Here is a 12,889-nt window from a genome sequence, read left to right on the forward strand (position 1 = left end):
ATTAGCTTGTGGATGGGGAGAAAGATGGGAGAGATGCTCTATAGCTCTCCTTCTATCATTCAACTCTTCTGTGCTACCACTAGCTGAGGATGGAGACGGGAAGAGGAAAGATGCTAAAGGGCTCCCTCTTGCCCTACCTACTTTCAGTGCCACTAGCTGGTGAGTGGGAAGAGAAGGTGCTCCAGTGCTTGGACTCATCTGTCTCTCCTTTTCCTCTCCTTTATATTCATACCCATAATGAAAAGTGAGGGGGAGGATGTGTAGTAGAGGGAAAGCTGAGGAGACAGTAAGTCATGAAGGAAGCAGAGGGAATGAATGGAGGGATATTGAGCCAGTATGCCTTAGAAAGACCTTAATAGGAAAGGTCTAAGTCAAAACTAAGTTTTCTAGTATTTTGTCAGCCACCATGTATCTTTTGCCTATCATCAGGAGAGCCTTCCCTGGGTGCAGTTCAGAAGATGATACAGTTATTTGCAAAACTAGTGCACCTGAATCTCCAGCTAAACCCTATATTCTAGCAAATTTGAATAATCTGGTGTATAGTTAAGTTGTTTAGATTCAACTGTGCACTTTTTATGTTTCCAAGGATTGTCAGGCAGAAATGGTATGACGTATTGCAAGAGGCTATATTCATATATAATATAGAAAAAGTACTCTCTTTTGTGTTTGAGAAATTATATGAACATATAATTAAGTTACTGTGATAAATATGCACAAAAGCAAGAGTTAAGGTTACAGAAACAACTTTAACAATGACATTTCCTACTTTTTGAATGCTTAGTTGTACAACTATCTTTACAGCCTCTTAAAAATACTTTTGTGTTTGGCGTTTCCTAGAGTTTTTTGTAAAAGCTAAATCTGTTTCATTCTCTAGAATCTGGCTTTTGAAGCACTGCTGGCTTGCAAATATTGCTAGGGGTGCGTGGAAATTCTATAAATCTGAAACTATCTTACTGAACACGCTTAGGTTCTGTCCCAGGCATATGAGGAGGACATAGGAAGAAGCCACTCTTACAAAGCTTAGTAGCTTCTCTGCCAGGAAGACAAGGCAAAACTCTAATAACAATTTTTTACTCTCTTGAAACACTGGTCAATGTCCCACGTTCCCACTACCAACACCTCAACACCCAGAACCTTTCCACAGACCCAAAGAGAACCCAGAAAAGGCCAATACAAATAAGGTACATTTTTAACATGATTACCAAAATGTATTACAAAAGAAAAAAATACACAGTGCCCTCAAAATATCCCTGCAAACACTGAGACCTGGTCTACACTGGGGTGTGTGTGTGTGTGTGTGGGGGTTTCTAAGTTACACAACTTCAGCTATGTGAATAACGTAGCTCAAGTCAATGTACTTAGATCAACTTACCGTGGTGTCTTCACAGCAGTGAATCGACTGCTGCCTCTCCCCCGTTGACTCTGCCCGCACCTGTTGCGGCGCTGGAGTACAGGACTTGACGGGAGAGCGTCTAGTCTAGATGCGATAAATCGACCCCTTCATTGGATCGATTGCTGCCTGCTGATCTGCCGAGTACTGTAAGCGTACCCTGAGAAGAGGTGTGTGGTTATGCAAGAATCCTGTTAGAGAATATCTTCAAGGAAGAAAAGTTAGGTAAATATTTTCCCTTCTTTAAAGGTAACTCTGCATGGGATTTTTCAATCATGGCGAGTAAGTATCTTGAGAAATGTACTAAAATATAGGAATACTCAGTAAGCAACAAGATGACTGAACTGAGCCTGGGGGCTGAGGCAGAGCACCCTGCCTGTCATCAATTAACAGCCATTTTTCTTGTGGAGTGCTGTACTGGATTATTATGAAATTATTATAAGTTAAAATAATTATAAGACATTGCAGGTACTTAGGAAAATTTTGATATGATATTGTATGTGCAAAGTTAATTTTAACATTTCTTAACTGATTGTTTAAATCATCCAGTAATATTCTCTAACACTTTTTAAATAGAATTTCAGGTAGTTCTAAACACTAAGTGTATGAATAGTATATTAATGATCTCATACTTTACTAACTGATTACCTTCCCATTCTAGTCCAAACTTGTATCTGTTCACATTTAAGCCTTAGGCTGTGATCCAAAAAACACACACGTGCTTAACTTGACACACTTTGTCCCACTGAACTCAATAACACTGCTCCTGCATAAAGTTACTTACATGCATGACTGTTTGCAAGAGTGAAATCTTAAACTTCAAATTCTACGATGCATATTATGTCTCGTTATGATGACCCCTATTCCCCAGTGAGAGTGTGTATGGGATTACTAATATATGGCAATACATTTCAGAAATGCACAGACAGTGAAACTCATTTTTCAGTATGGATGGAAGTTCCTTTTCTAATCATAAGGTGGGGATAGAGTGAAAATAGTATACTGTCTTTATTTGCCTTAAACAGCCTCCTATTATAAGAAAATAATCTGTTTATTCTTACTAGAATCATGTATGCTGTGACACTTCCAGAGTTTTGAAGTTTTACCAAGTCTGGTTGGCTGACAGATGTAGGGCAATTAAACTGACTTAAAAAAATTCCTTGTTCACATCAAAAAATGGGAGAGCTTTGCTGATAGGACAGAGGAGGAAAAAGTTAAATGTGCTAAGCTTTGACAGTATCTTGAAGATATTGCCTTTTTCAGGATACTGGGGTAGATCATGTGGTATTCTGAATTATTCAGCAGTTGGTTGGCTATTTGGACAACATAACCACCTTTAGAAATATCCAGTTGTGTGTAGCATAAACATGGATGGGTTTGTGCATGTTTCCCATATGACAATTAACTGTGCAACTGGTAACTGAAGCAAATATTGAAGCAAACACAATCGCTTGTCAGCATAAGGCTTCATTTCTCTTTAATATTGTGCTCACAATTTTCTTTCAGTAAGAAATAAATAAGAGTTAAGTTTCCCCCACATTTAAAGCTTCATAACTAAGTTCTTTGGGTATGCGTGAAGTGAATGTGGACAAAAGGGGGAGGGATAGCTCAGTGGTTTGAGCATTGGCCTGTTAAACCCAGGGTTGTGAGTTCAGTCCTTGAGGGGGCCATTTAGGGATCAGGGCAAAAATCTGTCTGGGGATTGATCCTGCTCTGAGCAGGCAGTTGGACTAGATGACCTTCCAACCCTGATATTCTATGAAAAGTTTTTGTATTGAGGGTTTGTTTGTAATTGGTATTTAACATTGAAATGCTGATAGTGGTAAAACATAACAAAGCTCAATATTTCAGAACCTTAATTGGCATGTCAGACTTAAGTTTATTCAGAATGTTTAAACAAGACGTATAACAATTTTCTAGTAATATAATTGGAATGTGGGCTGCTCTTCTTTAATGTATGGTGGAGCTGTTGGCCTAAATGCTAGTGAGAAGAAACTAGGTTGCAACACATTTCTTACTAGTGTGTCTGAGCAGTTGTCTCAAGCTTCACTATTCAGAAGAAGCTGACCGGAAAAACATTTACTGCTTAAATTGGCATTTGCACTTCACTGAATAAAAATGTTTTTATTATTTATATTATAGTGCCTGGTAGCCCTAATCATGGAGATGCATGTGGTAGGTGCTGTACAAAGACAGTCCCTGCCTCAATAATTTTGACAAATTTTGGTGTTGCTTCAACCCAAAACAATTGTTCTTCAACTTTTCTAAATTGCCAGGGAACTGGAAAATCTGTTGTTCACCCAGCTCTAATGCTAAGAGCTCACACAAAGTTTCACAAAGTCAGCGTTCTGCTGTGCATATTTCTAAACTCCAAAGGCAAGCCTTATAAGTACAAGTTCTTGTCCAAAATGTATTATTTCTGCAATTGTACCTGTAGACTTCTTAAATCTTGTAGGATTATTACAATATACTTAAAAATGAATTGAGGAAAAGTTCTTAATCTAAAAGACCACATAAATTACAGGAATGGTGTAAAGGAAAGGTGAAAGAGATGGGTGCAAGTGCTTAGTTATGGTTGTCTGGCTGGCCGTAACTATGTATTTCGGTACTTACCAATGTTTGTTCTTGGTGATTTGTTTTTCAAATGGAAACTTAATTGTAGGTTTCCAGGGTTTCCAAGGTTTAGAGTTTGTTTTTTGTTTGCTGTTAAAAACCAAACCAATGTTCTTCTGAAGTTCTTTAGTGCTCTGAGTGCTCAACCTTAACTTTAACTAAGGGGAGAGGAAGTGGGTGGGGTATTTGACAACATTTTAGGAAGGAATCCAGGACCAGAGTTCCACACTGAACACTCATCTAGACAATATTTTTTTCCTATGACCATGTGCTCATTCTGGGTCTTTTTCCACAAATTCAATGTCAAAATTCCACTTCAGTCCACTTAAGATAGAAACAAGTGCTTAGAAAGACCAGTTGGGAGGAAATTTCTGGAAACTTTGAACTTATTTTATTAGTGTCTGGAAAATACGGAGCAGGGTATATCAATTTTATTTCAAAATTTTTGATCTGATACTTAGTACTGCATAATGTTTTCTTCTTCCTGTTACATTTTTCAGTTGTACAATCATAATGCACTTTTATTGTATGTCAGTAACAACTGATAAAACAAACAAAACAAAACAAAAAAAAGCCTACTGCCAAGAAAATGAATGTTAATTTCCTCCAAAGGCATCTTCATATTCATTACATAAAGTTGGAGAATAGTGATTAAAATAAATCTCTTATTTATCCAGATGTTTGTTCATTAATATTAATGACAAACAGGTTTATCAGGCATAGCCTTAGACCATAGTTTATGAAGTGCCTCTTTATATTTTCAGCGGCAGAAGCTCAAAATGAGAATCACCACTATGGCTGGTATACGTTTAATTATTTGTTTTTTAAAAAGCAAGTTAACACCAAAGTTTGACGGATAGGCACTGTAGTCAGGAATCCTTCCGCAGTCTGTTGGTTTTGAAATGTATATCTAGTTCAATGAGAATTTAGGGAAAAATCTTCAAACAACCTGTCACCAGTTAGGTGAAGTGTTTTGGTTTTTGTTCCTTTTTAAATTGAAGATTATGAAGAGGAAAGGAGAAATTGAGTGATTGGCTAAGGAGGATTCCAAATGGAAAAACCACACTCTAGTTCTATTGCTAATGCCTTAGGTTTACATAGTACCTTTTATACAAATGATTCAAAAGTAGCTTACAAACTGGTACACAGGCTACCTTCTGCTACATAAAATGAAACTGAGGAAAAGCTTTTGAAACAGACTTCATTTCAATCCCATGTTCAGGATAGAATGCAACAGGCCTGCAGATGTGTGGTCTGTGCTCTGTAGTGTGTGTGTGTGTGTGTGTGTGTGTGTGTAAGGGTCAGGAGCTAAGGAGCAGCTGGTCTGCACAGCGTGCTTCCCTCTGCTTTGGGCAGATATCCAGGAGTTCTTTGAGTGCTTGTTCATGTCCATTCCAGTCAGGTGTTTGCGCGCCATGTGCACAACAGCCAGAAGACTTTCCCCTAGCAGTATCTGTAGGGTCGGCCTGGGTGCCCCTGGGGCTGGCACCATGAAGGCGCGAGCCCAGTATAGAGCCCTGCTGACCTGACATCTCCTCCCCCGCCCAGCTCAGTTCCTTCTTACTGCTGCTAATGGCTAGCTGGAACTTCCTGCGCTCTTGCTTCTGCAAGCGCCTCTATCAGTGCCCCACTGTCATTTGTATATATATTCTTAGAGTATGTCTACACTACAAAATTAGGTTGAATTTATAGAAATCGGTTTTTCAGAAATCGGTTTTATACAGTAGATTGTGTGTGTCCCCACAGTACCAAGGCTAGCGTCGACTTCCGGAGTGTTGCACTGTGGGTAGCTATACCACAGTTCCCTCAGTCTCTGCTGCCCACTAGAATTCTGGGTTGAGATCCCAATGCCTGATGGGGCAAAAACAGTGTTGCGGGTGATTCTGGGTACATGTTGTCAGCCCCCCCCCACTCGTGAAAGCAACGGCAGACAATCGTTTCGCACCCTTTTTTCCTGGGTTACCTGTGCAGACACCATACCACGGCAAACATGGAGCCAGCACAGATGGTGCGTTACGACTGGTAGCTGTCGTTGTCGTATTCCTGGGTGCTCTTTTAACCGACCTCAGTGAGGTCAGTCAGGGGCGCTGGGCAGACATGGGAGTGACTCAGCCAGGTCATTCCCATCTTCTGCCGAGCACCCAGGAGATGACGATGGCTAGCAGTCGTAATGCAGCGTCTTCTGCTGAGCACCCAGGAGATGACGATGGCTAGCAGTCGAACTGCACCATCTGCTGCCACCCTAAAGATGTAAAAGATAGATGGAGTTGATCAAAACAAGAAATAGACCCGATTTGTTTTTTATTCATTTGCGTCTTCCCTCCCTCTGTGAAATCAACAGCCTGCTAAACCCAGGGTTTTGAGTTCGATCCTTGAGGGGGCCATTCTGTGTGACAGTTGTTTGTTTCTCCTTGATGCGAAGCCACCCCCTTTGTGGACTGTAATTCCCTGTAAGCCATGTTGTCAGTCGCCCCTCCCTCTGTCAGAGCATACAATCATTTCGTGCCTTTTTTCAGCCAAGAGGCCATAGTACTGGGATCATGGAGCCCGCTCAGATCACTGCGGCAATTATGAGCACTGTAAAACACCACGCGCATTATCCTGGAGTATATGCAGAAACAGAACCTGCCACAGCAAAACCAGGTGAGGTGGTGACGGCAGCATGGTGACGAGAGTGATGAGGACATAGACATGGACATAGACTTCTCGCAAAGTACGGGCCCTGGCAGTGTGCACATCCTGGTGTTAATGGGGCAGGTTCATGCTATGGAACGCTGCTTCTGGGCCCGGGAAACAAGCACAGACTGGTGGGACCGCATAGTGTTGCAGGTCTGGGACTTTCTCATGCCTAAGAACACTTTCATGGAACTTTGTGACTTGCTTTCCCTTGCCCTGAAGCACCAGAATACCAAGATGAGAGCAGCCCTCATCGTTGAGAAGCGAGTGGCGATAGCCCTGTGGAAGCTTGCAATGCCAGATAGCTGCCAGTAAGTTGGGCATCAATTTGGAGTGGGCAGATCTACTGTGGGGGCTGCTGTGATCCAAGTAGCCAACGCAATCAAAGAGCTGCTGATATCAAGGATAGTGACTCTGGAAAATGTGCAGGTCATAGTGGATGGCTTTGCTGCAATGGGATTCCCTGACTGGTGAGGCGATAGATGGAACCCATATCCCTATCTTGGCATTGGAGCACCAAGCCAGCGAGTACATAAACCGAAAAGGGTACTTTTTTCAATGCTGCTGCAAGCACTGGTGGATCAAAGGGACGTTTCACCAACATCAGCGTGGGATGGCCGGGAAAGGTACATGATGCTTGCGTCTTCAGGAACACTGGTCTGTTTCAAAAGCTGCAGGAAGGGATTTACTTCCCAGACCAGAAAATAACCGTTGGGGATGTTGAAATGCCTATAGTTATCCTTGGGGGACCCAGCCTACTCCTTAATGCCATGGCTCATGTAGCCATACACAGGCAGCCTGAATAGTAGTCAGGAGCTATTCAGCTATAGGCTGAGCAAGTGCAGAATGGTGGTAGAATGTGCATTTGGACGTTTAAAAGCTTGCTAGCACAGTTTACTGACTCGGATAGACCTCAGTGAAACCAATATTCCCATTGTTATTACTGATTGCTGTGCACTCCACAATATCTGTGAGAGTAAGGGGGAGACATTTATGGCGGGGTGGGAGGTTGAGGCAAATCGCCTGGTTGCTGATTATGCACAGCCAGGCACCAGGGCGGTTAGAGCACAGGAGGGCACGGTGTGCGTCAAATAAGCTTTGAAAACCAGTTTCATGACTGGCCAGGCTACGGTGTGAAAGTTCTGTTTGTTTCTCCTTGATGACATCCCCCCCCTGCCCCTTGGTTCACTCTACTTCCCTGTAAGCTAACCACCGTCCCCTCCCCCCCTTCAATCACCGCTTGCAGAGGCAATAAAGTCATTGTTACTTCACATTCATGCATTCTTTCTTGATTCATCACACAAATAGGGGGATAACTGCCAAGGTATCTCAGAACGGGTGGAGGAGGAGGGAAGCACAAGGCCACACTGCACTTTTAAAAACTTAAACTTTTAAAACTGATTGAAGGCCAGCCTTCTGTTGCTTGGGCAATCCTCTGGGGTGGAGTGGCCGGAGGCCCCCTGTAGGGATATTAAAGAAGGTTTATATGAAACATGGTTTATATGAGAAATGATTTATTGATTTATTGTTAATTAATACTTTATAACTTAAGGTTTATGTTAGAAGTAAATTTGTGATTCCCAACATTTAGCTTCTAACCTGCAAGCCACCAGCTGTGTCTGTGTAAAGCCTGCTCAAAGAGATACTTGGTATAAAACTTGTTTAATTATCTCTAAATAAGCCAAAACAGTAGCTGTTATAGTGTATAGATAGAGACCCCCACCCTCTGTAAGTTTTCATCTCACTTTATCTTTGCTTGTTAAAAGACAGGGAGTCTCACCTAAATTGGTAACACCCCAAAAGGTAAAGAGACAGTGAAATAGATGTGATTAAGATAGAGAATGTATGTGAATGCATGCCTAGTTTAAACAATGAATGAATGGTTAGGGAGTCACCAGCCTGAAGAATTCAGTGTCGGCTGAAGAAGGTGTCAAGTGGGATCAACCAGATGACCCCCACCAAAGGAAGGAAAAACAAGTATCTGACAGAATGGAGCCAGCCACCTGCTGATTGATTTAGCAACAGCAAAATGAAGCAACTCTCATGGACTGACATAGGAATAAATTCCTATAAAACTGGACTCTAAAGACTGAGGACTTTGAGTCTATGGTTCTGCTGCCAGCCTCCAGGAGCATCAGATGCATCTGACACAGACTCGGCTCCATCCTCATGACCAAGATACCTGGCCAGTAACTTGGCATGAGCAACATCTAGGCTGGTAACTATAACATCTATACAGAACCTGAATGAATGATTGTGTGGATGTGTGTGTGTGTGTGTATAAGGAATAAGTAGTAATAGAAACAAGTGGAAAAACATTGTCTTTTGATTTGTTATGGTATTTACAATAAATGTGGCATCTTTGCCTTATCCCTCTTAATAAGATTCTGCTGGTTTTTATTATATTGGTATAACACCCCCACACCACATTCTTGGGCGTCTGGGTGAGGAGGCAATGGAACTTGGGGAGGAGGGCGGTTGGTTACGCAGGGGCTGTAGCGGCGGTCTGTGCTCCTGCTGCCTTTCCTGAACCTCAACCATACACTGGAGCATATAAGTTTGATCTTCCAGCAGCCTGAGCATCGACTCTTGCCTTCTGTCAGCAAGCGGACCCCACCTATCATCTTCAGCCCACCGCTTACTCTCTCCAGCCCATGACCTGTCCTCGTGTTCATATTGTGCTTTCCTGCACTCTGACATTGTCTGCCTCCCCGCATTCTGCTGTGCTCTCAGTGTGGGAGGACAGCAGGAGCTCAGAACATTTCATCCTGAGTGCGTTTTTTTCACCTTCTGATCTCCACTAGCCTCTGTGAAGGAGAAACATTTGTAGCTGGTGGAGGAAAAGGGAGAGTGGTAGTTAAAAAGACATTTTAGAGAAAAATGGGCACACTCTTTCACGGTAAACCTTGCTGTTCACATTACACAGCACATGTGCTTTCGTTAAAAGGTCACATTTTGCCTCTTGTATTGAGGGCCTGCTGGTTTGGTGTGAGAGATCACTCATGCTTCACCCCTCCCCGCACCGTGTGGCTAACAGCGGGGAACATTTCTGTTAAGCCACAGCCAAACAGCTGAGCAGGAACGGGCACCTCTGAATGTCCCCTTAATAAAAGCACCCTATTTCAACCAGGTGACCATGAATGATATCACTTTCCTGAGGATAACACAGCGAGATAAAGAACGGATGTTGTTTAAATGCCAGCAAACACCGGGACCATACGCTGCCATGCTTTGTTATGCAATGATTCCCGACTACAATCTACTGGCCTGGCGTGGTAAAGTGTCCATGGCAGATGGAATAAGGCCACCTTCCCCAGAAACCTATTGCAAAGGCTTTGGGAGTACATCCAGGAGAGCTTTATGGAGATGTTCCTGGAGGATTTCCGCTCCATCCCCATACATGTTAACAGACTTTTCCAGTAGCTGTACTGGCCATGAATGCCAGGGCAAACTAATCATTAAACACGCTTGCTTTTAAACCATGTGTAATATTTACAAAGGTACACTCACCAGAGGTCCCTTCTGCGCCTTCAGGGTCCGGGAGCACGCGTTGGGTGGGTTCAGGGGTTATTGGCTCCAGGTCCAGGTTGAAAAACATATCTTGGCTGTTGGGGTAACCGGTTTCTCTGCTTCCTTGCTGTGAGCTATGTTCAATCTCTTCATCATCATATTCCTCGTCCCCAAAACCCGCTTCCCTGTTGCATGATTCTCCATTAATGGAGTCAAAGCACAGGGTTGGGGTAGTGGTGGCTGCACTCCCTAGCATGGCATGCAGCTCATCATAGAAGCGGCATGTTCGGGGCTCTGATCCGGAGCGGCCGTTTGCCTCTCTGGTTTTTACGTAGGCTTGCCTTAGCTCCTTAATTTTCATGCGACACTGCTGTACGTCCCTGTTATGGCCTCTGTCCTTCATGCCCTTTGAGACTTTTTCTAATGTTTTGGCATTTTGTTTACTGGAATGGAGTTCAGCTAGCACGGATTCGTCTCCCCATATGGCGAGCAGACCCCGTACTTCCCATTCGGTCCATGCTGGAACTCTTTTGCGATCCTTGGACTCCATCATGGTCACCTCTGCTGATGAGATCTGCACTCACCTGCAGTTTGCCATGCTGGCCAAAGAGGAAATGAGATTCAAAAGTTTGCGGACCTTTTCCTGTCTACCTGGCCAGTGCATCTGAGTTGAGAGCGCTGTCCAGAGCGGTCACAATGGAGCACTCTGGGATAGCTCCCAGAGACCAATACCGTCAAATTGCGTCCACACTACCCCAAATTCAACCCGGCAAGGCCGATTTCAGCACTAATCCCCACATCAGAGGTGGAGTAAATAAATCGATTTAAAGAGCCCTTTAAGTTGAAAAAAAGGGCTTTGTTGTGTGGATGGGTCCAAGCTTAAATCGAGGTAACACTGCTAAATTCGACCTAAAATCACAGTGTAGACCAGGCCTTAGTTAGTAGTATTAGCAGTGTTGTTAGTTTCTCTAAGTTTCTGTTGCAAGGGTTCCCTCTCTGCCCCCCCATTTCGTCCCACAACACCAGGGCATGCCTCGGTCGCCGGGGTTCAAACCGTATGAAGTCTGCAGTAAATTGATGCCAAAGAGCGACCTGCATACTTCTTGTTTGAAGTGCCTCGGTGAGAGACACCAAAAGGACAAGTGCCACATTTGCCAAGGACCCTTAGGATTGCAAGCAGAGACTCAGAATTCTCCTCATGGAGGCAGCCCTCCTCCTGCAGTCCGACCCCGGCTTGGTGGAGCCAGTGCCGAGTGCCTCCTCCTCCGTGCACAGTACACCGGTGCCGACTATGCACCAGCTGGCAGCAAGGAAGGAGGCTAAGGACTCCTGGCACCGGGTAAGACTTCTGGTAGGTGTTGCTCTTCATCCCTGGTGCCTGAGAAGAAAAAGAAGTGGGGGAGATCGCCCTCCTTCCTAAGCCTAAGGAGCCATCAACAGGGAGGCCTCAGCCCATCCAGCCTCCCGTGGGCCAAGCACCTCCCAGGGGCTTGTTGACTCCTGCCCTGCAAGGGGTCCAGTTGAGTCTGGCCCACTACTGTTTTCCAGACTGACATGGCTGGGATATTCAACTCCCCTCCACTCTGGAGACTTTTGAGGCAGAACAGGACCTTATTTGCCTTATGGCACCACTTTCTCCAAGGGGTGAGGCACTGGTGATAACTGGCCACCTATCCCATCTAGAGGCAAGCCGGCAGTGATGTCGCACCGCTCCCCATCTCTGCGGCACCAGTCCCCGGTGCCGGTTGCCCACGTGGGGGGACCGCACCAATTCCCAGAGGCCCGGCACCACTCATTGGCACCACCCAGTACTACTGCTCCGTAGTCTTCGTTTTCAGAGACCTGAGAGTCTGAGGCTATCAGTCAGGTCCAGCAGCAGACGGTCTAGATCTCAGCGACACTGCCGGTCTCCTCTGGTGCTGTGACCACCTCAAAGGCAACCACCAGCTCAGTGGCCCTTTTGAACTCCCTGGGCCTATCATCAAGCCCAGGGTCAGAGCCAAGTGTCAAGATCCAGGTTGGCGTCGATTTGTGTCGACATCTTTCGCCCCCTGCAGCAGCTGGCACCGGAGACGCTGCCCATATCTGCTGCTCAGGCCTCTGCACTGGCAACCACCCCAGCGCTGGTGTTAAAGCAGCCCAACAAACAACGTGACCCTCTTGGTGCTGAGGTAAGTGACCAAGGCCATGTGCTGGTGTTCTCATTCTCCTCCTCCTCAGATGAAGGCCATTGCGGGCACTTCAATGGGCCCTGCGTTGGAGGATAGCAGGGTCCTGCAAAGTTGTTGTGAAGGGTAGCCCAGAATCTGGGGATCCAGGCAGAGAAGCTGTAAAGGATGCTGATCCCATGGTGGACATCCTCGCCCCCTCTGGGCCCTTGCACACTGCACTGCCACTCATCAAAATTATAACTGAGACCACAAAAACTTTGTGGCAGACGCTGGCCTCTTTGCCCCCTACAGCGAAGAGAAATGAGACACTATTTCATTCCCTCAAGCAGATATGAGCATCTCTATTCTCATCCTCCACCCGACTCTTTGGTGGAGGATGCTGCAAACCAAAGGGAACATCAGGGGTCTCGGGGACCGGCCCCTAAAAATCAGGAAGTGAAAAAGGTGGACTTGTAGACTTTTCTCCCGAACTTCACCAGTGGTTTGCAGACGTATGAGTATTAACTAACTTTTAATTTTTTACCTCCCC

The sequence above is a fragment of the Mauremys mutica genome, chromosome 3 (genome assembly GCF_020497125.1).
Source record: "Mauremys mutica isolate MM-2020 ecotype Southern chromosome 3, ASM2049712v1, whole genome shotgun sequence".
Classification (NCBI taxonomy): domain Eukaryota; kingdom Metazoa; phylum Chordata; order Testudines; family Geoemydidae; genus Mauremys; species Mauremys mutica.